We start from the raw sequence: 24,109 nt of genomic DNA, 5'->3' as shown, positions 1-24,109 counted from the left end.
CAAACACACACTCTCTCTACACACATGCTCATTCTTCTCCCCCTCCAGAATGCACAAGCAGCAACAGCGTTCACCTTCAACCCACACAGCTGATGGGACCTCTACTCATTCCTTCCAGGGTGTGGGACAATAAGAACATAATAAGATTTGCCATACTGGGCCAGACCAAGGGTCCATCAAGCTCAGTATTCTGTTTCCAAAGGTGGCCAATCCAGGTCACAAGTACTTGGCAGGATCCCAAGGAGTAGATAGATTCCAGGTTGCTTATACCAAGAATAAGCAGTGGATATCTGCAACTCCACCTTAATAATGGTTTATGGACTTTTCTTCCAGGAACTTGTCCAAGCTGTTTTTATATGCAGCTACACTACTAGCTTTCACCACATCCTCTGACAACAAATTCCAGAGTTTAATTATGCGTTGAGTAAAAAATATTTTCTCTTATTCGTTTTAAATGTATTACCTAGTAACTTCATTGTGTGTCCCCTAGTCTTTGTACTATTTCAAAGAGTAAACAACATATTAATGTTTACTCATTCCACTCCACTCATTATTTTATAAACCTCTATCCTATCTCCCCTGAACAGTCTCTTCTCCAAGGTGAATAATCCTAACCTCTTTAGCCTTTCTTCATAGGGGAATTGTTCCAACACCTTTATCATTTTGGTCACTCTTTTCTAATTTTGCTATAACCTTTTTGAGATGTGATGATTAGAACTGCACACAATACTCAGGTTGAGGTTGCACCATGGAGCGACATAGAGGCATTATGATATTCTCTGTTTTATTCTCCATTCCTTTTCTAATAATCCCTAGCACTCTATTTGCTTTCCTGGCTGCTGCTGCACACTGAACAGATGATTTCAACATATTATCAACGATGATACCTAGATCCTTTTCCTGAGTGGTGACTCCTAATGTGGAACCTTGCATTGTGTAGCTATAATTTGGGTTACTCTTCCCTAAGTGCATCAGTTTGCAATTGTCCACATTAAATTTCATTTGCTATTTGTACGCCCAGTCTCCCAGTTTTGCAATGTCCTCTTGCAATTTCTCACAATCCTCTTGTGTTTTAACAACTTTGAATAATTTTGTGTCATTGGCAAATTTGATCACTTCACTTGTTGTTCCCATTTCCAGGTCATTTATAAATATATTAAAAAGCAGTATTCCTAGTACAGATCCCTGGGGCACTCCACTATTCACATTCACTACTCACATTTTCAAAAAGAAACCACACATGCACCCTCCCTTTGAGAATACAGGTAAAGTACATGCGTTAAAACTGCCCATGTAGTTTGCAACTAGGCAGGCTATATAAAAATCATCTTCTGAATGCTTCGGTCATATTCCCCCCCCCCCCCCCCCCTTTCTCTCCTGTCCACTAGCGTTAATATTTAGGCTTCTAAGTTTCATTATGTAGGACTTTTGGTGCATACCCTGTATCAGTTTGGTAACCTTTCTCTGAACTGCTTCTGTTACCCTCCACCCCCCCATCTAGGTCTCGCTCCTGCTTGTTGCAGATCAGTGTCATAGCTCAAATCACATATTACTCTCTTCGATTTTAACAGCCCAAATGCATGACTAATTTTTTATGCATTGAATCTTAGCTATCAAACATTTGACTACTCTTCAAGCTTTTTTTTTTAGATTTTTCCTCATGTTGTCTGCTCCTTTAGGACTGTCTACTCTTTTGCAGATCTTAGTGTCTTTGGCAAACAGACAAATCCTCTGATTATCATTCATGAAAATGTTGAGTAGAGCTATCTCTGGGACTGATCTCAGAGGCATTCATAGTAATATAGCAATGAAGGCAGATAAAGACCAAATGGTCTATCCAGTCTGCCCAGCAAGCTGCTTATGTAGTAACTGCTGCTCCATGCAGGTTACTCCCAAGCCTACTTACTGTTAGGGATAGTAACCCCCATGCATTTTGTTAAAGATAGTAACTACCACTCTGTGCAGGCTTTCCCCCATGCACCCTTTTCTTCATTTTCAACCTCTAGCCTCTAGGGATCTGCAGTGCTTATCACATACACTTTTAAATTCATTTACTGTCTTCGTCCTCACCACCTCTTCTGGGAGAGCATCCACCACCCTTTCCAGGAAGAAATATTTCCTGATGTTGGTTCTGAGTTGTCTTCCTTGGTGTTTCATTTCATGACCCCTAGTTCTATAGTTTCCTTTCCAACAGAAAATATTTGAAATTCGTGCATCATTAAAACCTTTTAGGTACTGTATCTGAAGGTCTGTATTATATCTCTCTTGTGTCTCCTCTCTTTCAGGATATATATATTTAGATCCTTGCCTCATATCTCCTCCGATACAGACCCTACATCATTTTAATCACCTTTCTTTGGACCGCCTTCATCTTATGTCTGGAGAAACGGTCTCCAGGACTGAACATAGTACTCCTGTTGAAGCCTCACCAAGGACCTGAATAAGGACATTGCCTTACTGGTTATCTCTCTCTCTGTGCAGCCCAACATCCTTCTGGCTTTAGCTATTGACTTGTCACATTACTTTGCTGCCTTCAGATCGCCAGATAGTATTACCCCAAGGTCCCTCTCCTGGTCCATGCACATTAGTCTTTCGCCTCCATCCCACTCAGCTCTTTTGGATTACTGCATTCCAAATGCATGACTCTGCGCTTCTTGGCACTGAATCTCAGCTACCAGATCTTTGACCACTCTTCAAGCATTCCACTCATAATCCCTCTTTCCTTGGAGTGAATCCCATTTATCTCTACTTTCTGTTGTTTATCATTCAACCAGTTTCTATACTAGTCAATTATCTTGGTGTCCATCCCTAAGCATCTCAGTTTATTTACTAGCCTCCTATGTCTAACAATATCAAAATATATGTACTGAAACCCAAGTACATCACATACCCCTAATCTAATTCTCTGGTGACCCATTACTGTTCATGAGAGTAGGTGAATGAGGAGGCATTCCTAAAGTTTGTGAGCAATAAATATTTTTGTTTAGAAAGAGATACAAAACAATGTTTCATCATATTACATTTGACACTTTTATACCACCTTACTTCACAAATATGAACTTTAAGTGGTTTATATCACAAATCTCATCCTGTCTCTGAAGGTGGCCAGTTTGGACCACAAGTACATGGCAGATCCCAAAAAGTAGATTTATTTCTTGTTGCTCCCTCCATGGATAAGCAATGGCTTTCCCAAGTCTACCTGGCTAATAATTGTTTATGGACCTTTCTTTCCAGAACTTGTCCAAACACTTTAAACCTCACTATGCTAGTCACCTTGAACATGCCCTCTAGCAGCTGATTCCACAGGTTAATTGTTCACTGAGAGAAAAAATATTTTCTGTTTGACTGGGCCCCTAAATGAGCACCTGGGTCACAAGAGATTCGCCTTGGAGAAGTTCTGGGGAAGATGTCACTTAATCTCTAACCTTAGGTTATGGTGATGTGTATTGCGACAGAGGTTTATTGAGCAGATTGTATATATCTTTAAGGGATGTTGTGTTGGAAGCCAGAAAGGAGAATTTCCTTGGATCAATATAAGGCGATGGTCAGCATGGGAACTGTGAGGTTGGTGGGTTTCAGAAGCAGAGAGTGGAGTGGGTAGCTTCACAGCTCCAGAAGGACAGCTGGTCTACTCAGTCCAGCAAAGCCAAGGTATCGGAGGACACTGAAACTGCCCTGGGCTTTTAGGTAGAACCTAGAGGCAATCTGGGCGGCTTATGGAGCGAGAAAGCCGTGTGAATTGTATTGATGGGACTGTGACTATGTAATTCTGTGGAATGATGAGAGTACTGAATTTCTTCTGAGGTGAGGAATAGTGAGGAATATTTTGGGTACTTTTTTCTATCAAAGTGAAGAATGAAAGAAGTGTTTTGTTGTTATTACTACTGTGGCTGCTAAATCAATGCCCTAAGAACCCTGAGAACTCAGTTTTATCTCTGACTGCTGGAAACCCCAGACTGGACTATAAAAGTTGTGTTTGTTTGAGGATGTCTTTGGAGTGAAACCCTCATTTATCCCAAGGGGTGAATGTGTGAAAGGCATCTATCAATAGCAGAAGCTTGTGGTTGAAGACTATGGGGGTCATTTTCAAAAGGATTTGCATGCTTTAAACTGGGTTTTACATGTGTAAATGCACTTTACATGTGTATGTGGGCTTTTGAAAATTGCTCCAATATTTATCATTCAATTGTCAATATGTTTTACATGTGTAAGTTCACCTTAAGCGTGTTAAGTGGCTTTTGAAAATTGCTGTGATAATATGTTACATTTAAGTGTGTAACTCCTTTGAAAATTATCTGCTTTGGCTTTAATGTGGTGCAATCAGAAGGGTCACAGAAGGGAAAGAAGTGTTTTGGTTTTTAGTTCCCTATCCAGCATGAGCTATACAGCCCTCGCCTCTGGGCCAGGTCCATTACACCATCTGTTTGACCACTTTTGAATTCTGAACCCACAGAGATGGTTGCTTAGCTCAAAAACAAGCACCAGACACTTCATCACTTTATGTGCCCTGCCAGGAAGTTATATATTTTGTTTCAAATCTGCCGGTTGTAGTTTCATGGAGTGTCCCCTTGTTTTAGTATTATTTGAAAAGTAAATAACCTTCCTCTATTTACCATTTCCACTCCACTCATGATTTTATAAACTTCTCAGATCCCCTATCAGTCATCTTTTTTTCCAAGCTGAAGAACCCCAATCTGTTAAGCCTTTCTTCTATCCCCTTTATCATTTTGGTCACCCTCCTCTGCACCGTTTCTAGTTCTGCTATAACGTTTTTGAGATGGGTTGACCAGAAATGCACACAATATTGAAGGTGCAGATGCAGAGGCATTACGACATTCTATGGTTCTTTCTATATTCCATTCTAAAGAGGTGCTAATATTCAGTTTGTTTTTTAGTTGCTGCTGCACACTGAGTTTGGAGTTTCAATGTATTATCTACAACGTTCTTTGCCTGGGTGGTGATTCCTAATAAGGAACCCTGCACTGTGTACCTGGAGTTGGGATTATTGTTCGCTATGTGTATCAGTTTGCACTTGTCGACATTACATTTCATCTGCCATTCAGATGCCCGGTCTCCTAGTCTCAAAAAGTCCTTCTACAGTTCCTAAATAAAAATAAAGACATTCAGAAAACTCCATTCCACACTTGCCCAGCTAATAAACAAAGCAGAATATAGTAAACTAACAAAACATCAGCAAATCAAGGCCCCTCACTCCAAAAACAAAGGATGCATACCTCATCACATTCTGAATAACAATCTTGACTCCCCTGGGTTGTTCCCGAAGGAGCACCCCAAAAGGGTGATCCCCGTTTATGTCATCCCTTCAGCGATGACATGCCCAGGGGTGCCCCACCCCCAGTGACAGATTTCTGTTGCAGATAACATGATAAAGGGGACAGAGCCAGTAACAGGACAGGTGGTATGGATTGTGAGTATTGTGATCTATAAAGGCCAGTTCTAGTTTTTTGGGGTTTTTTAAAATTATTTTTCCTTTCATGAGTCATGATTCTTCATCAATCTTTTGTGAATTAAAGATGGATCCCCAAAAACCTTAAATCCTTAGTTCAACAGAGAACTTTGATTCTTTTTTTTTTCAGGATCAATTTTTTGGTTTGAAAAATACTGATCGATGATTATGATCTAAAAATGAAAACTCACCCAAATATTACTAGTTGGGGTCAGGCCACCCTGGGCAATAATCCTTGTGATCCATTTTCATTTTACAAATTTAAACCACTTTCATAACAGAAGAAGAGTATCTATGCATATTAAAAACATAAATACACTGGGGCAGACATTTAACATTGTGAAATCTCTCTTCTACAGTAATATGTTTATGAAATTTGTCACTTTTGTTTTCTATACATTTTTTCATGCATATATTTACCTTATATATATATTTTTTAATATATATTTACTGTATGGGCTCCTTCATATTTATATGTCACATTTATATTGATTATGACTTTATTCACCTGCATCACTAATAATGAAAGGAAAACCTCAGACAGCACTCACACCAGGATCTCTATTTTATCTCTTGGTGCTTCATGTGCCTATATTTCATTGCTGTCACTGGTAAAAAATAATAATAATAAAACAAATACTTTCACCTTTCTTATTGCTTTAATTAGCTATTCAAAAATATTATAAAATCAATTGAACAGTTTTCTGTTTCACCACATAACTCCACTTTTAACCAGTATGATGCTACAATTGTACAGATCCACTTTTTACAAGCCTCGAACCTCAGTCTGACCAGTCCAAAAATGTATTTTAAATCCACCAGTGGTTAGATGAAATGACTTCTCTGTGCAACGCCAAGGCCATGTTTTGCTCTTATTTCCACTGCTTCAGGGCAGACGTACACGTTGATGTTATCACCAAGTTTCTCAGTCACTAGCATTCCTCCATGCTTAAGCAGCCATCTCATTTTTAGATCATGATCTTTGATCAGTATTTATAATTTTATTATAAAACAAAAACTGGTGACTAATGAATACTGTGAATGCATTTTGAGTTGGGACATTGGGATAATTGCTTTTGGTAGTGGTGATTTATCTATATTTTTAAAATAACATTTTTTTTGTGAATTTTCAGTGTTTGCGAAGGTTAAATTTACAACACTTGAGACTCCGTGCATCCACAGGATAGGTACACAACAAAAGAACAAAACGCTTTTCTGATTTGCCAGCTTCTCCCTGGTCTTGCACTACATGGAAAAATATAAACTTGAATCCTTCTCAGGCTTTATTTATTTATTTATCTGCTTTCATTTCTGTACCACCTATCAGCAATCTAATCTTTGACTGCTGCTGTGAGGATACCAGGAAGTGTGGCAATTAACATCTGTTGTGAGGTGAGGTTCTGTTATACAGAAAATTGTCCATTGAGATTGTCCCTAAAACCTCCTCAACTGCTTCCACAAACAAAAAGCCACTGAATGGCCAAAAAATGGCATTCACCCAGCTGAATTGGATGTTTTGGTCACTTGTAGATGAAAGACCTCGTATTGCTTTGCAAATCCTGGAGCCATTACCTCCCTCTTAGCTGTTCCTGCTTCCTCATTATTTAAGAAACATACTATAATACAATTCCTAGACGCCCCCCTAAGAAATATGCCCTTATGTTTTATATATTTGGAAAAGTTAAATCTTCTAGTAAACCTCTAAGCTACTAAAACTGTTCACCATAAAAAAATATGGAGTCTTACCAAGAGTGCTCCAGCTAACAACACATCATGGAGATGATTTTTAAATAAATTAAGCATTTGCCAACTCTGCTGCACTTTTAACACACACACACACACACTGCCGGTGCAAAGTACATGCATTAAAGATGTCTGTATAGTTTATACCTGTTATTTGTGGGGGGAGGGGGGGCAATAGAGCCCTTATACATTGCAAAATCAAATGGGTGCACACTGTATTCCTCCCCAGATCTAAACACACCCCCAGGGCCGCCTCCTTCTTGTGTAGCTAAAAGTATGCAGATTTTGGATCCCATATGTAATTTTAGCTGCATTTGAGGTGGGGAAATTTTTAGTTGGGCCATAAGAACATATTTATCCGGGTAAATGCCTTTGAAAAATTGTCCTCTATAGGTGTAATTCTAGAAAGGAATGGCATTGAGTTGGTTCTGCTTTTGTCCCAGTAGTGCAGATGCCGAGTGCAGAGTTGCTTCACATGTACCTCAGCTATCAGTGTCACTGCATACCAGAATAAACTGAGCTCCCAGAATGTCATCCTGCCAAAGGGGGATCAGCTGCCTCTCTACCAACTCTCCCTGCTCTGCATTCCAAATGCTGCATCTGTTGAAACCACTCACAGTCAGCTCCAGGAATAGCAACACTGAATGCACACACAGAGCTTTCCATTTTAAGATAGCTTGACTTTTTAAACAGGTTTCATGTATAGTTTGTCAAAATTCAAATAGCTACCTTTGAATGGGATGAGCAGTGAAAAACGCGGACAAATGCAAAAGCTGGACTTGTTGCTGTACTTTGCAGTACCATCATTGTTTCACTGAAATCTATAGAGCATAATTCTATTTATTTTCTGAAACAATTGATTCTCCTTTTCTTTTTTATTTAATTTTAACAAACAATTCATAAATTTATGAACATTTTCAATCAGCTGTGTTTTTTGATTGATGTTCATGATTTTGGAAGAATGATTACCATTATGAAGCGTTCAGAACAAGTTCAGGGCCTGATTTAATAAGCATTTTTCCCATAGACTACAGAATGGGAAAAAAGATTTAGTAAACTAGGCCTAAGTTTGTCTTGCTAGAAGTTCATCTGCATAGTTGCAAGGAAAAGAAGATCAGTTTGCAATCCCTAGCTGTTTGCATTTGTTAGCAATGCCACATTGCCAGAAACAGGGGACATTTTGATATCAACAGGGGAAAAAAACCCATCTCTGCATGCCTCTTGAATTCTGGAATATAACTTAAGAAGTTTACAGTGCTTCAAAAAGCAGCAACAATTTCATCCTGTTTTCAAAAGTAAATGACCTGAAAGCTTACCCTCCTCTGTGAAGTGCCTATCCACACTGTAAGCGGGTTGGAGCCGAGCTTGTCCGGGAAGCAGTCTGAGGACAGAATGAGAAACACACACAGACAGTAATCTCCACCTGCCAAGATTGGGAGTTCTTTAGTGACACTTTGCTGTCACACTTCATAAAAGAGGATGGAGTTTGCGCGAAAGATTTCTTAATACTGACCCCTCCTCTCGCACGTCATCACTTCAAGGGAGGGGATTTCTCCTCCCTGACATAGTAACTGAAACATAAGTTCTGACCTGGTTAGAATGTAGAGACAGATACACTTTTCGCCCTGACGCAAGGGACCATATTTTCCAAGGTAGACTCAAATAAGAATATACATAGTATTACATGTTTTCCTCTCCTCTTCCTGCCTCTGAGGCCATGGGTTCTGTGGTGGAGTGTAACAAAAGGGATTCAGATAGGAATGGTCAAACAATTGTAACCTCTCTTTGGTTTAGTGCCAGAATAAAAGGGCCATACAGTCCTCAGGGCCAATCTCACTGTCCTGGACCTCTAACTCTTCTCTCCATGCACCACACAGCTACTGGGGTGCTGGGGTTCCTCCGGTGGGGAGGAGGACAAGCTTCCTAGGTGTATGCTAGGTGGAAATCAGTATACAGTCTCTCCAGGCCTACTCGACCTTTCTCAGAAGGGCATTCATTACAGTAGATTGCAGTGGGCTGGTTCTCCAGTTCAGAAAGAGCAGACAAGAAGCTTGAAATGGTATTCAAATAATAAGTTTACTGTAACTCATAAAAACCCGATTCGAAGCAAAAATAGAAAAAAATCACACATTACAAAAATAAAATTATTTCTCTGACTCTCAGTCAATGTCCCATGTGTATTAAGTTTGTGCCTGGAGAGGTCATATACTGGAGGAATTTAGTCAAGATTTCCCTTGATGTAGGGCATCATAGGATGCCGAAATTTTGGCAATGTTGGGACTAGAAGAGCTGGATTTATAAACTAAACAAAGTTTTTTGTGAACTATTAAAAAGTAGATCCTAACTTGGGAAAAGTTACATGACGTGAATTGAATGCTTGGTTAATGATGTTTATTTATTTATTTGTTTGTTTTTATATACCGACATTCATTGGGCAATATCACATTGGTTGAAGCCCATTGCGATCAAGAGCCTGCAGATTAAAATCTATAAGCAATAAAATTTCTGATACCAGTTTTTACCGAGGTAGATTTATGTATTAGAAAATTTATATCATTGAAAGTTTATTTACTCAAATCTTTTCTTTTTTTGAGATTATGTAGATTTAAAATTTTGGAGAAGATCCATAAAGTGGTGATTCAGTTTCTCCCTTCTCCTTTCCTTTGTATATTTGGTGTTTTAAATGTAGATCATGAACAACAAGATGACATCAATATAGAACAGGTTGAAAATGGGAATACTTTTCAAATTCAAAGTAATAACATACATAGTAACATAGTAAATGACAGCAGTTAAAGACTAAACAGTCCATACAGTCTGCCCAGCAAGTTGCTTTTGGTAGCGAACAATCAGCTGAGAATCAGACAGTAGAGACTTATCAAAAGAATGGGATACCAAATTACATTGAATGGTAATCATTTGACAGTGAAATTGAGGAAAATGATTGAGATGATCAAAACCATGATGAATAAGCACAAGTAGCCCTAGGGGAAATTGTCATATCACATATCCATAAAGAGGCTAAAAGAAGAAAATATGCAATTCAATGGCAAAAAGCTATGCAAGAAGAAACTAAAAGGGTAATATTCAATAAGCTGGTGGGCAGACAATTTATCTAGCTAGGTAGCTGGATAACTTGTCCCAGATAGTCATTGGGATAAATGTCCCATTGAATATACTTGCCTAAAATTATCCAGCTACATGTAACAAAACGTATTCGACCTTGTGTGGCCAGAAAACTAGCTACTTAACCAGGTATCTTCAAACACCCCCCTCACCCCCACCCGGCTGGCTTCATGGTGCTGGACAGTTACACCTACAGCTTACGCTTCTAATGCTGAAAGCATCCAGGATCCCAGTATACTGTCATCCTAGGCCTCAAAATGGTGGCACAATTTGGGGGCGCTGTTCTGCCGAGCTCCAAGATGAACGTTTGAGCCTGAAGCTCCCTCCTTACCCTGCTGCTAAACAGCTCTAAATCTGATACAATCCCTATTTGTGCGATCGATTCCACTGCATAATGACCTCAAGAAAGTGCTTAACGGACTTGAAGCAATTTTCTTTTTTGAAAGCGTTGCCAGAATTTCTAGCAGGAGAGAGCGGCCTAACAACTAGGAGGTATCTTTAGTGATACAATTGTTAAAATCCAATAAATCCCCAGATCTCGATGGCTTTACTAGCGAATGTTACCGCCAGCTATCTCCGTCATTGACAGTGCTCCTAACTGTGCTTTTCAACTCTATCCGGGATGGGGGTTCTCTCCATTCGCACTCTAACGTTGCCAGGATCACAGTTATCGCTAAGTCTGGTAGGGATCTCACGCTGTGTGGATCATATCGGCCTATCTCATTAATAAATCTGTACCTTAAAATCTTAGCGCGTATTCTCGTTCTTCGCTTGAACCAATTTTTGCCACTTCTGGTTCATACATATCAAGTCAGTTTGATTCCACAACGAATGGCTGCAGACAATGTCCGCAAAATTATAGACTTAATATAGTGGGTGAAATGGGAAAATATGCCCTCAGTCTTTCTGTCTATAGATGCTGAAAAAGCCTTTGACCTCATTCATTGGTCTTTCCTTTTTCAAACCCTTCAGAAGATGCAATTTGATCCATTTTTCATACAATGGGTAAGACAGTTGTACACTTCTCCCAGAGCGAAGGTTAAAGTTAATGATAGTTATGAGCTCGAGTTCCCAATTACAAGAGGCACCAGATAAGGTTGTCCCCTGTCTCCGTTTCTATTCGCACTGTTTCTGGACCCATTCGCAGCCGGGATACGTTCCTCTGCTGTTATTAAAGGTCTCCAGATTAGAGATATGACTTGCAAACTATCTTTCTTTGCGGATGATAATTTTTTTGCTTTGTCAGATCCTACTTCCTCACTCCAAGATGTGGAAGCTGAACTACAACAGTTTAACAGAGTTGCTGGTTTTAAGGTCAATCTGGAAAATTCTGAACTCTTCAATATAAATTTAGCAGATCGAGAGGTCGGTTATATTAATAAACATTTTTCCTTCCATTGGGCTAAGACTTCTCTCAAATACCTGGGCATATGCATAGGTCCTTCTCTTTCTGACTTATTCTCTCTCAACTACACCCCACTGGTCCATATGATTAATAAAGACCTGGAAAAATGGCGGAGAGGGATTTTTCCTGGTTTGGGAGGACCGCAATTACAAAATGAATATTCTTCCCAGATTTTTGTATTTGTTTTTCACCTTACCCATTTATATATCCCTGATACTTTTGCGCAGGCAGCAGAAAATGATATTTGATTTTATTTGGTGCAGGAGACCCCCGCGGGTGGCCAGGTGAGTCCCCTATCACCCTAAAATAAGGGTGGACTTGGGGTATCTAATCTTGCCCTCTATTAGTCAGTGGCTCAATTAAAGGCTTTGGTTGAGCTCAGCTGTATGGAACCCAAAAAGCAATGGGTATGGCTTGAACAAGCAAGTGTCAGGAATATGCCTTTGAGAACCATTCTGTGGCAACCACAACATTCTTGGCTCTCGATATGTGTTATTGCTTGGACTCCCCAAACAACCTTGAAAGTGGTAGAGAACTCGTTTAGTGGGAGACTACTATTATTTTTACCAGACCTCTCTGTATCATAATCTAAACTTCCCTGCTGGCTGTTGTGGCTCTTGGCCGTGGCAGGCCTCGACCGGTCCCCCCTACCTGTTCCACCGCCAGCCTCCGCCACAGCCCTGCGCGGTGCTACCCGCTTCGCGGCAGGCCAATTGCGGCCTACCACATGGACGCGAACGCCGTCCTCCTCTGTCCAGCAGGGCTCTCCCTAGGCGAGCGCTCGTGGGAGGCTCCGCCCTTTAAAGGGGCCGCGGTGGGAAACCTCGGCCCGGCCCTGGGAGATGACATCAGAAGGGAGGGGTATTTAAACCCCACAACAGTCTGCAGTCCTTTGCCTTTGCAACAGGTCGTCTCCTTGGAGTGCTAGTTGCTGTTCCTGACATCTTCGTTCCTGTTCCTGCCTTGATCCTGTTCCTGCTTCCGTTCCTGCTTCTGCTCCAGTCCTTGTGTTCCTGATTCCTGTCCTGGCGTTCCAGTTCCCGCTTTCCTGCCCATGCCTTCGTTCCAGTCTCTGGTCTTCTCCTTGATCCTCAGTTCCTGTGACCCCGTCCTTGGCTTGATCTCCTGGTTTGACCTTGGCTTGTCTCCTCGTTTCTGCTTATCTGCTGCCCACCTCGACCCTTGGCCTGGTACTTCGCTCTTGCCTGTCAGCTGCCTGCCCCAGATCTTTGGTTTGTACTCCTTTCTGCACCTTTGCTGCCAGCTCAGACCTGGACCTCTGACTCTGCCTACATCCTCAGCACCTTCATCTTCTGTGAGGCACCTGCACCTAAGTCCTGCCGGCCCCGGCACCCAAGGACTCAACTTGCAGGGAACGAGGGCTGGTATAGGTGAAGGTCCAGCCGGGTTGTCCTCACCAGCTCCACCTACTGGAGACGAGATCCATTGGGGGCAATCCCTCAGTGGTCACATCACCACTTAAGAACATAAGAACATAAGAACATAAGAAAATGCCATACTGGGTCAGACCAAGGGTCCATCAAGCCCAGCATCCTGTTTCCAACAGTGGCCAATCGAGGCCATAAGAACCTGGCAAGTACCCAAAAACTAAGTCTATTCCATGTAACCATTGCTAATAGCAGTGGCTATTCTCTAAGTGAACTTAATAGCAGGTAATGGACTTCTCCTCCAAGAACTTATCCAATCCTTTTTTAAACACAGCTATACTAACTGCACTAACCACAACCTCTGGCAACATATTCCAGAGTTTAATTGTGCGTTGAGTAAAAAACAACTTTCTCCGATTAGTTTTAAATGTGCCCCATGCTAACTTCATGGAGTGCCCCCTAGTCTTTCTACTATCCGAAAGAGTAAATAACCGATTCACATCTATCCGTTCTAGACCTCTCATGATTTTAAACACCTCTATCATATCCCCCCTCAGTTGTCTCTTCTCCAAGCTAAAAAGTCCTAACTTCTTTAGTCTTTCCTCATAGGGGAGTTGTTCCATTCCCCTTATCATTTTGGTAGCCCTTCTCTGTACCTTCTCCATCGCAATTATATCTTTTTTGAGATGCGGCGACCAGAATTGTACACAGTATTCAAGGTGCGGTCTCACCATGGAGCGATACAGAGGCATTATGACATTTTCCGTTTTATTCATCATTCCTTTTCTAATAATTCCCAACATTCTGTTTGCTTTTTTGACTGCCGCAGCACACTGCACCGACGATTTCAATGTGTTATCCACTATGACACCTAGATCTCTTTCTTGGGTTGTAGCACCTAATATGGAACCCAACATTGTGTAATTATAGCATGGGTTATTTTTCCCTATATGCATCACCTTGCACTTATCCACATTAAATTTCATCTGCCATTTGGATGCACTTGCTCCGGTCCAAGGGTCCACAACCATAACACTGGTTTCCAGAATACAGCAATTCCATCAATGAGAACTGCACATTTGAAATTAGTGAAAGATAGAGCATTATCCCTGGTAGGTCCTGGTGTATGGAACGAATTACCATCTGAGTTACGGCTAGAAAAAAAATACACAGTCTTTTAAAAAGAACTTAAAAACCTGGTTATTTTTACAGGCTTTTACTTGATGTTTTAATGAAGGTTACAGGCTCTTATTTTACTTTTTTCTCGTTTATTAATTTTTGTCTTATTTTGTATTTGATTGGAAAAATGTTTTATTGTATTATTGTTTTATTTTATTTTAGTATATTTATCATGATTCGTAGTTTATTTAGTTGTTTTAAGATATGTATCATGTATGTATTGTATTTTATGCACGTGCTATTTTGTATTGTACACTGGTGTGAAGCGACCACGAATGACTGTATAGAAAAATGAACGAATAAATAAATAAATAAATAAATTTAAAGTGTGGAGGTCGGCTGGCATTCATACAATTGGTAGACTGGTATCCCCAGACCACTTGTCTCAGTGACTTCCCTCTGGCCATGGCACCTTTTTTGCTTACACACAAACCAAACACTTAGGGGTGGATTTTAAAAGCCCTGCTCGCGTAAATCCGCCCGGATTTACGCGAGCAGGGCCTTGCGCGCCAGCGCGCCTATTTTCCATAGGCCTGCCTCTGCGCGCAGAGCCCCGGGACTCGCGTAAGTCCCGGGGTTTTTTGTCGGGGGCGTGTCGGGGGCATGTCGGGGGGCGGGGCCGATCGACGCGGCGTTTTGGGGGTGGGACGCGGCGATCCGGGGGTGTGACCGCGCCCTCCGGAACCGCCCCCGGGTCGCGTCTCGGCACGCTAGCGCCCGCTGGCACGCGGGGATTTACTTCTCCCCTCCGGGAGGCGTAAATCCCCCGACAAAGGTAGGGGGGGGGTTTAGATAGGGCCGGGGGGGTGGGTTAGATAGAGGAAGGGAGGGGAAGGTGAGGGGAGGGCGAAAGCGAGTTCCCTCCGAGGCCGCTCCGATTTCGGAGCGGCCTCGGAGGGAACGGAGGCAGGATGCGCGGCTCGGCGCACGCCGGCTGCACAAAATCGGCAGCCTTGTGTGCGCCGATCCTGGATTTTAGCAGATACGCGCGGCTACGCGCGTATCTACTAAAATCCAGCGTACTTTTGTTTGCGACTGGTGTGCCAATAAAAGTACGCGAACGCGCATTGTTTGTAAATCTACCCCTTTGTAGACTCCTTGCAATGTTTAAATCTCCTCAGACCAAGTAGATCACTGTTTGAAAATTTTTGCATCCAAGCTGCATCGGTCTCTGGGATTGTAGCAAACATATATAAATTATTATGTTTGCCGGGCAATGAAATGGTAGAATCTCCCTTTGCTCATTTAGCTCTTTGGGAAGGAGATTTCGATTAGCCCCAAAACATGGAGCATTAGCTATAGAAATGCTGGTAAATGCTCTATTTCCTCTAGCTTACAGGAACATTGAGGTTTCAATAATAAGAAAAGTAGTCCAAGTGCCTGTAACTAAAAACTCACCTGAGCTAAAAAATTCTAACTTATCCCTATCAATTAAAAAGCAGAATGAAAATACAAACAAAAAACAAACTTTGAAATGTTTGTATGCTAATGCCAGAAGTCTAAGAAGTAAGATGGGAGAACTAGAATGTATAGCAGTGAATGATGACATAGACTTTAATCGGCATCTCAGAGACATGGTGGAAGGAGGATAACCAATGGGACAGTGCTATACCGGGGTACAAATTATATCGTAATGACAGAGAGGAGCACCCGGGAGGCGGTGTGGTGCTTTATGTCTGGGATGGCATAGAGCCCAACAGGATAAACATCCTGCATGAGACTAAATGCAAAATTGAATCTTTATGGGTAGAAATCCCTTGTGTGTCAGGGAAGACTATAGTGATAGGAGCATACTACCGTCCACCTGGTCAAGATGGTGAGACAGACAGTGAAATGCTAAGAGAAATTAGGGAAGCTAACCAAATTGGTAATGCAGTAATAATGGGAGACTTCAATTACCTTATATATAAAGACGTGGTATTTGATAATTTTGAACAATCACAACGCTATGCAAATCTTTTTATCAATTACCCCAATATTGACTGGGTAAATGTATCATCGGGACATGCTAGAGAGATAACGTTCCTGGATGGAATAAATGATAGCTTTATGGAGCAATTGGTTCAGGAACCGACGAGAGAGGGAGCAATTTTAGATCTTATTCTCAGTGGAGCACAGGACTTGGTGAGAGAGGTAACGGTGGTGGGGCTGCTTGGCAATAGTGATCATAATATGGTCAAATTTGAATTAATGACTGGAAGAGGAACAATATGCAAATCCACGGCTCTCGTGCTAAACTTTCAAAAGGGAAACTTTGATAAAATGAGAAAAATTGTTAGAAAAAAACTGAAAGGAGCAGCTATAAAAATAAAAAATGTGCAAGAGGCATGGTCATTGTTAAAAAAATACCATTCTAGAAGCACAGTCTAGATGTATTCCACACATTAAGAAAGGAGGAAAGAAGGCAAAACGATTACCGGCATGGTTAAAAGGGGAGGTGAAAGAAGCTATTTTAGCCAAAAGATCTTCATTCAAAAATTGGAAGAAGGCTCCAACAGAAGAAAATATGATAATACATAAACGTTGGCAATTTAAATGTAAGATATTGATAAGACAGGCTAAGAGAGAATTTGAAAAGAAGTTGACCGTAGAGGCAAAAACTCACAGTAAAAACTTTTTAAAATATATCCGAAGCAGAAAGCCTGTGAGGGAGTCAGTTGGACCGTTAGATGATCGAGGGGTTAAAGGGGCACTTAGAGAAGATAAGGCCATCACGGAAAGATTAAATGATTTCTTTGCTTCGGTGTTTACTGAAGAAGATGTTGGGGAGGTACCTGTAATGGAGAAGGTTTTCATGGGCAATGATTCAGATGGCCTGAATCAAATCACAGTGAACCTAGAAGATGTGGTAGACCTGATTGACAAACTGAAGAGTAGTAAATCACCTGGACTGGATGGTATATACCCTAGAGTTCTGAAAGAACTAAAAAATGAAATTTCAGACCTATTAGTAAAAATTTGTAACCTATCATTAAAATCATCCATTGTACCTGAAGACTGGAGGATAGCTAATGTAACCCCAATATTTAAAAAGGGTTCCAGGGGCGATCCGGGAAACAACAGACCGGTTAGCCTGACTTCAGTGCCAGGAAAAATAGTGGAAAGTGTTCTAAACATCAAAATCACAGAATATATAGAAAGACATGGTTTAATGGAACAAAGTCAGCATGGCTTTACCCAAGGCAAGTCTTGCCTCACAAATCTGCTTCACTTTTTTGAAGGAGGTAATAAACATGTGGATAAAGGTGAACCGGTAGATGTAGTATACTTGGATTTTCAGAAGGCGTTTGACAAAGTTCCTCATGAGAGGCTTCTAGGAAAAGTAAAAAGTCATGGGATAGGTGGTGATGTCCTTTCGTGGATTTCAAACTGGCTAAAAGACAGGAAACAGACAGTAGGATTAAATGGACAATTTTCTCAGTGGAAGGGAGTGGGCAGTGGAGTGCCTCAAGGATCTGTATTGGGACCCTTACTTTTCAATATATGTATAAATGATCTGGAAAGAAATACGATGAGTTAGATAATCAAATTTGCAGATGATACAAAATTGTTCAGAGTAGTTAAATCACAAGCAGATTGTGATAAATTGCAGGAAGACCTTGTAAGACTGGAAAATTGGGCATCAAAATGGCAGATGAAATTTAATGTGGATAAGTGCAAGGTGATGCATATAGGGAAAAATAACCCATGCTATAGTTACACAATGTTAGGTTCTATATTAGGTGCTACAACTCAAGAAAGAGATCTAGGCGTCATAGTGGATAACACATTGAAATTGTTGGTTCAGTGTGCTGCGGCAGTCAAAAAAGCAAACAGAATGTTGGGAATTATTAGAAAGGGAATAGTGAATAAAACAGAAAATGTCATAATGCCTCTGTATCGCTCCATGGTGAGGCCGCACCTTGAATACTGTGTACAATTCTGATCGCCGCATCTCAAAAAAGATATAATTGCGATGGAGAAGGTACAGAGAAGGGCTACCAAAATGATAAGGGGAATGGAACAGCTCCCCTATGAGAAAAGACTAAAGAGGTTAGGACTTTTCAGCTTGGACAAGAGGCGGCTGAGGGGGGATATGATAGAGGTGTTTAAAATCATGAGAGGTCTAGAACGGGTAGATGTGAATCGGTTATTTACTCTTTTGGATAATAGAAAGACTAGGGGGCACTCCATGAAGTTAGCATGAGGCACATTTTAAACTAATCGGAGAAAGTTCTTTTTTACTCAACGCACAATTAAACTCTGGAATTTGTTGCCAGAGGATGTGGTTAGTGCAGTTAGTATAGCTGTGTTTAAAAAAGGATTGGATAAGTTCTTGGAGGAGAAGTCCATTACCTGCTATTAAGTTCACTTAGAGAATAGCCACTGCCATTAGCAATGGTTACATGGAATAGACTTAGTTTTTGGGTACTTGCCAGGTTCTTATGGCCTGGATTGGCCACTGTTGGAAACAGGATGCTGGGCTTGATGGACCCTTGGTCTGACCCAGTATGGCATGTTCTTATGTTCTTAACATTGTTTCAAGTTACTATATAAATGGCATTTTATTCTGGAGAAATTGCACAAATTTTAAACCAGGTCAATCGAATTTGTGCTGGAGGAACTGTGGCAAGGTGAGATCATACTTTTACATGTGGTGGACCTGCCCCAAAGTTACTGTATTATGGACAACCATTATATCTTGGTTACAGACTAAACGAAAAACTCCCTTCTCACTGGATGCTGATGCGGCTCTACTTAATATGTCATGCAAAGGTTTGAACAAATTCCAACAGAAACTTTGCTATCAAGTCCTTTTGGTGGCCTGGAGTATGCTTGCTTTTCACTGGAAGTCTGAACGCTGCCCCAAGCTATCAGAGGTGCTGCTCAAGCTCAATGCTATCAGGCGCATGGCGGAGCTTTCAGCTGATAAGAATAACAGTATGGCCACTTTTCACAGAACCTAGAGGTTCTATCGAGATTAGGGTTACAATCTATGTATCTATTGAAATAGAGGAGTAATCGCCCTTTCCTACCTATGTTTCCTTTTGATTCCATACCACCTTTTCTTTTTACATAGTAGCATTGACACTGGGATATTCGGATAATATATTTTATTTAGCTGAATGTTTTGCTTTTGCATTATCTGTAGTGAACACATTGTCTTATTTGTATACATATTTCAGTGAGCCCGGGTGGGGGGGGGGGGGTAGGGGAGAGGTTCGAGGATGGCTATGGATCACCTGCTGTGTGTGCGACTTGCGGACTCATAATTTGTTCTGAAATGTTTTTGCATCTAAAGCTGTTTTGTATTGTTTACAAATTTAATAAAATACTAATTACAAAAAAAAAAATGGTGGCACAATTCCAGTTAACTTAGCCGGTTAGAACTAAAATCCAGCTAAGTTAGCAAGATAGCTTAGGCATGCCCCAGAATGCTTCTTGAACACCTCTTTTACCTCCAGCTAGATTTTAACCAGTCAATATTTCAAAAGCCGTTTGGTTGGATAACTCACTTATTCATCTAAAGGGCAAGGTCTGAGATATTCAGTCACTTATCCACCTAGATTTTAGCCAGATAAGTCATTATCTAGTTAAAATCTAGCTGAAAGAAAAGACAGTCTGGGTGTTGTGAGGCCCGGCCGTGCTCACCCGCGGCCAGACCTCTCTACCTCCTCCACGTGGCCGGCTCGGGATCCCCCTCGCAGCTGGCTGCAGCGCGCGGGCTGCGGCACGACTGAATTCGGACGTCGGGGAGCAGCCTCGGAGAAGTCGCGGCTGGTCCCGCCTCTTAAAGGGGCCGCGATGCCGAGACCAGGCCGGCCCCGGAAGATGACGTCGGCAGCCAGGGAGATTTAAACTCCCTTGGAGGAAGGTAGGATGCCTTTGCAACAGGTTCCTGAGTTTTGGCTGTGTTTCCCTGGTTCTCCTGTTTCCTGGCTTGAATTGGATCGGATTTGGATTTCGTTGCTCGCTGCCTGCCCTGGACATTGCTTGGATTTGGATTTTGTTGCTTGCTGCCTGCCCCGACCTGTGGTATTGTAACTGTCTGCTTGCCGCCTGCCTTGACACTTGCCTGGAATTTGGACTGAGTTGCTTGCCACCTGCCTCGACCCTTGCCTGGATTTTGGACTGAGTTGCTTGCCGCCCGCCTTGACCCTTGCCTGGAATTCGGATAGTGTCCGCCCGCCGCCTGCCTTGACCCTAGCCTGGAACCGGACCACATACCTGCTACCTCTCGGAGGACGCCGTGACGAGGTCGTGTTATGGAACTTCCACCTTCCAGAGACAAGTTCACCTGGGTACTACAGGTGGGTGTCATCTCTCGTCCTGGTCCAAGGGTCCACTATCATAACAGATTGCAAAGGCCATGGATCCGGTGGATTTGACTGGTCTCCAGGCTATTCCAGGTTTAGCCCAGCAGCTGATGCAGCAACGACAACAGCAGCAGAGTCTGGAGGTGTTAACTGCCACTGTGGAACGGCTGGTCCGTCGTCTTGATTCTGCTCATGGAGCTGAGGCAGCCGCTCCTGCACCTACCCTTCCTTGTACCTCTGCTTCGGTTTCTCACATGCCTGCACCGCCTCGCTTTTCTGGAGATGCTAAACAGTGTCGAGGTTTCCTCAACCAATGTTTCATCAGATTTTCTTTGCAAAGGCAGCAATTTCCTATGGACCAGATGAAAACCTCTTTCATCATTTCTTTGCTGGATGGGAAAGCCATGTCCTGGGCCTCTCCCATCTGGGAGCGAGGGGACCCCATTTTGAGTGACTTATCCAGATTTGTCCAAACCTTACGGCAGGTGTTTGACGAGCCAGGACGGCTATCCACAGCTTCTTCGGAACTCCTCAACCTGCGACAGAGTACTCGTACTGTTACACTTGGGCTGAGTTCAGGGGTAGTGAACACCACCCAAAAGGGTGGCTCCAGGTGGAGAGAGACAGGGATGGATGGAAACCGTGTCTGGGGCCCGGCTGGGTCAGGGCAGACAGCAAGTAGCAGTGTCTGGGTCTAGGCTGGGTCAGGGCAGGCGGCAGTTAGCAGGGTCTGGGTCCAGGCTGGGTCAGGGCAGGAGGCAGATAGCAGTGTCTAGGTTCAGGCTGGGTCAGGGCAGGCGGCAGATAGCAGTGTCTAGGTTCAGGCTGGGTCAGGGCAGGAGGCAGAGCAAGGCAGGTCAGAAGGCCCGTAGGCCACACACACACAGAAGGCCCGTAGGCCAGACACCGTAAGCGGGGCAAGGCAGGTCAGAAGGCCCGTAGGCCACACACACACAGAAGGCCCGTAGGCCACACACCGTAAGCGGGGCAAGGCAGGTCAGAAGGCCCGTAGGCCACACACACACAGAAGGCCCGTAGGCCACACACCGTAAGCGGGACAAGGCAGGTCAGAAAGCCCGTAGGCCACACACACACAGAAGGCCCGTAGGCCACACACCGTAAGCGGGGCAAGGCAGGTCAGAAGGCCCGTAGGCCACACCCACACAGAAGGCCCGTAGGCCACACACAGTAAGCAGGGCAGAGAGCCCGTAGGCCAAACACACACAGACAGTAGAGCAGAGGGCCCGTAGGACTGCACGCACAGTAAGCAAGGCAGGGCAGGGCAGAAGGTCCGAAGACCATACACAGCACAAGGTAGAAGGCCCGAAGGCCGCGCAAGGCAAGGCAAGACAAGACAAGGTAGAAGGCCCGAAGGCCGCCCAAGGCAAGGCAAGGCAAGACAGAAGGCCCGAAGGCCGCGCAAGGCAAGGCAAGACAGAAGGCCCGAAGGCCACGCAAGGCAAGGCAAGACAAGACAAGGTAGAAGGCCCGAAGGCCGCGGAAGGCAAGGCAAGGCAAGGCAAGACAAGACAGAAGGCCCGAAGGCCACGCAAGCCAAGGCAAGGCAAGACAGAAGGCCCGAAGGCCACGCAAGGCAAGGCAAGACAGAAGGCCCGAAGGCCACGCAAGGCAAGGCAAGACAGAAGCAAGGTCAAAGGACCACACGCACAGCAAGCAAGGAAGGCTAGAGCAGGGAGCCCAGGCGAGCTCGATGCCGAAGCACTGAGGGGACTGTCAGGCAGGGTTATAAGGGAAAGCCCAGAACATAGAGAAGGGAGATAGACTGGGCCTGTCAGGAGAGCCAGCTCTAGAGGGACCCCTGGTGGTGAGGCGGTTGCACAGCAGCCACAGCCGTAACACGTACTTTGGCAGACTTCGCGATTGAGTTTCGCACCCTCGCCTCAGAATTAGGGTGGCGTCCGGACTGCCTACGGGGCATTTTCCTGGAAGGGTTATCACCCCGCATCAAGGACGAACTCGCTGGCCGTGAGATACCAGAGGACTTGGACGCGCTCATCGACCTAGCAGGCCGTATAGATCGACGTTTACAACAGCGCGCCAAGGAAGCAAGACCACCTCGATGCCTGGTTCCCTTGGCTCCAAGCTTCTCTCGTCCACTTGTTACCCCTCCCGCTACTGAAGCTTCAGCAGAGACCAGGGAGGAGCCTATGTAGTTGGGCAGGAGTCGGTTGACTGCAGAAGAAAAGCAACGCCGGAGAAGGATGGGACTGTGTTTGTATTGCGGTAACAGAGGACACCTTCTGGCTCAGTGCCTGGAGCGCCCGGGAAACTACCGATCCTAGGTGTCTCCGAGGAGCAGACCCTAGGGAGTAACCGGGCTCCTCACTTCATAGTTCCAGTGACGTTGCAATGTGATCAAGGGTCCTTCACCACTCAGGCTCTGGTTGACTCCGGAGCCGGAGGGAACTTTATCCTGGCTGAACTTGTCCATCAGCTACAGCTCCCGGTACGTCCTCGCAAGACACCATTATTCATCTCGTCTATCCAAGGAGAGAATCTTCCCGGACGGGTTACCTCTTGTACTGCTCCCATAACTCTCCAGACCGGGATCCTCCACCAGGAAGAGATATCCTTCCTTATCTTGGAGAAAGCTGTTCACCCAGTAGTACTGGGACTGCCCTGGTTACAAAGACACTCTCCTACTATAGACTGGAAGACCCTCCAAATTGCTGCCTGGGGTCCAGACTGCTTTGGGACCTGTATCCAATGGAGACCTCAACCGGTAATACCAGTAACTACCACCAGGATCCCAGTACCTCCCCAATACTCCGAGTTCATGGACATCTTCTCCAAAGAGAAAGCTGAAATCCTTCCCTGCCACCGAAGGTTCGATTGTGCCATTAACTTATTTCCCAATATCAGCCCACCCAGGGGGGCGGGTTTATCCCCTCTCCGGTCCCGAATCACAGGCTATGTCACAATATATTAAGGAAAACCTCGAACGGTGGTTCATCCATCCCTCTACGTCTCCAGCAGGGGCAGGTTTTTTCTTCGTTCCTAAAAAGGACGGGTCCCTGAGACCTTGCATTGACTACAGAGGGCTCAACACTATTACTCGCAAGGATCGATATCCTCTTCCCCTAATACCTGAATTACTCGATCAGTTGCACGGAGCCAGAATCTTCTCTAAACTTGATTTATGTGGTGCCTATAATCTGGTTCGAATTAAGCCCGGAGATGAGTGGAAGACCGCATTTAATACCCGTGATGGCCACTACGAATTCCTTGTCATGCCATTTGGCCTGTGTAATGTGCCTGTGGTCTTCCAGAATTTAATGAACGAAGTGTTCCGGGACATGTTGTATAAACAAGTGATCATTTATCTGGACGATATTCTTATCTACTCAAAGGACCTGGCTACTAATCGCAAGGATGTCAGACAAGTTCTACAACGTCTAAGAGAGAACTGGCTATTCGTGAAGCTGGAAAAATGTCTTTTCGAGAGACAGTCTATACCCTTTTTAGGATTTATTGTGTCTACCAT

The 24,109-nt window shown here is 43.5% G+C and overlaps 1 protein-coding gene across 2 annotated transcripts in view; it reads right to left on the bottom strand.

Moving 5' to 3' along the window:
• Positions 1-8,664, bottom strand: part of KLHL31 (kelch like family member 31) — a 43,064-nt gene extending 34,400 nt beyond the window's left edge. For both annotated transcript variants that reach the window (XM_029595711.1, XM_029595712.1), the window contains exon 1: positions 8,527-8,664. The gene's annotated coding sequence lies outside the window, so the exon portion shown is untranslated. The remainder of the gene's footprint in view (positions 1-8,526) is intronic.
• Between the last annotated feature and the right edge of the window lie 15,445 nt (positions 8,665-24,109).

The sequence above is a fragment of the Rhinatrema bivittatum genome, chromosome 3 (genome assembly GCF_901001135.1).
Source record: "Rhinatrema bivittatum chromosome 3, aRhiBiv1.1, whole genome shotgun sequence".
NCBI classification, from domain to species: domain Eukaryota; kingdom Metazoa; phylum Chordata; class Amphibia; order Gymnophiona; family Rhinatrematidae; genus Rhinatrema; species Rhinatrema bivittatum.
Note: the sequence above shows the minus strand (reverse complement) of the source record. Positions and strands in the feature narration are given on the sequence as shown.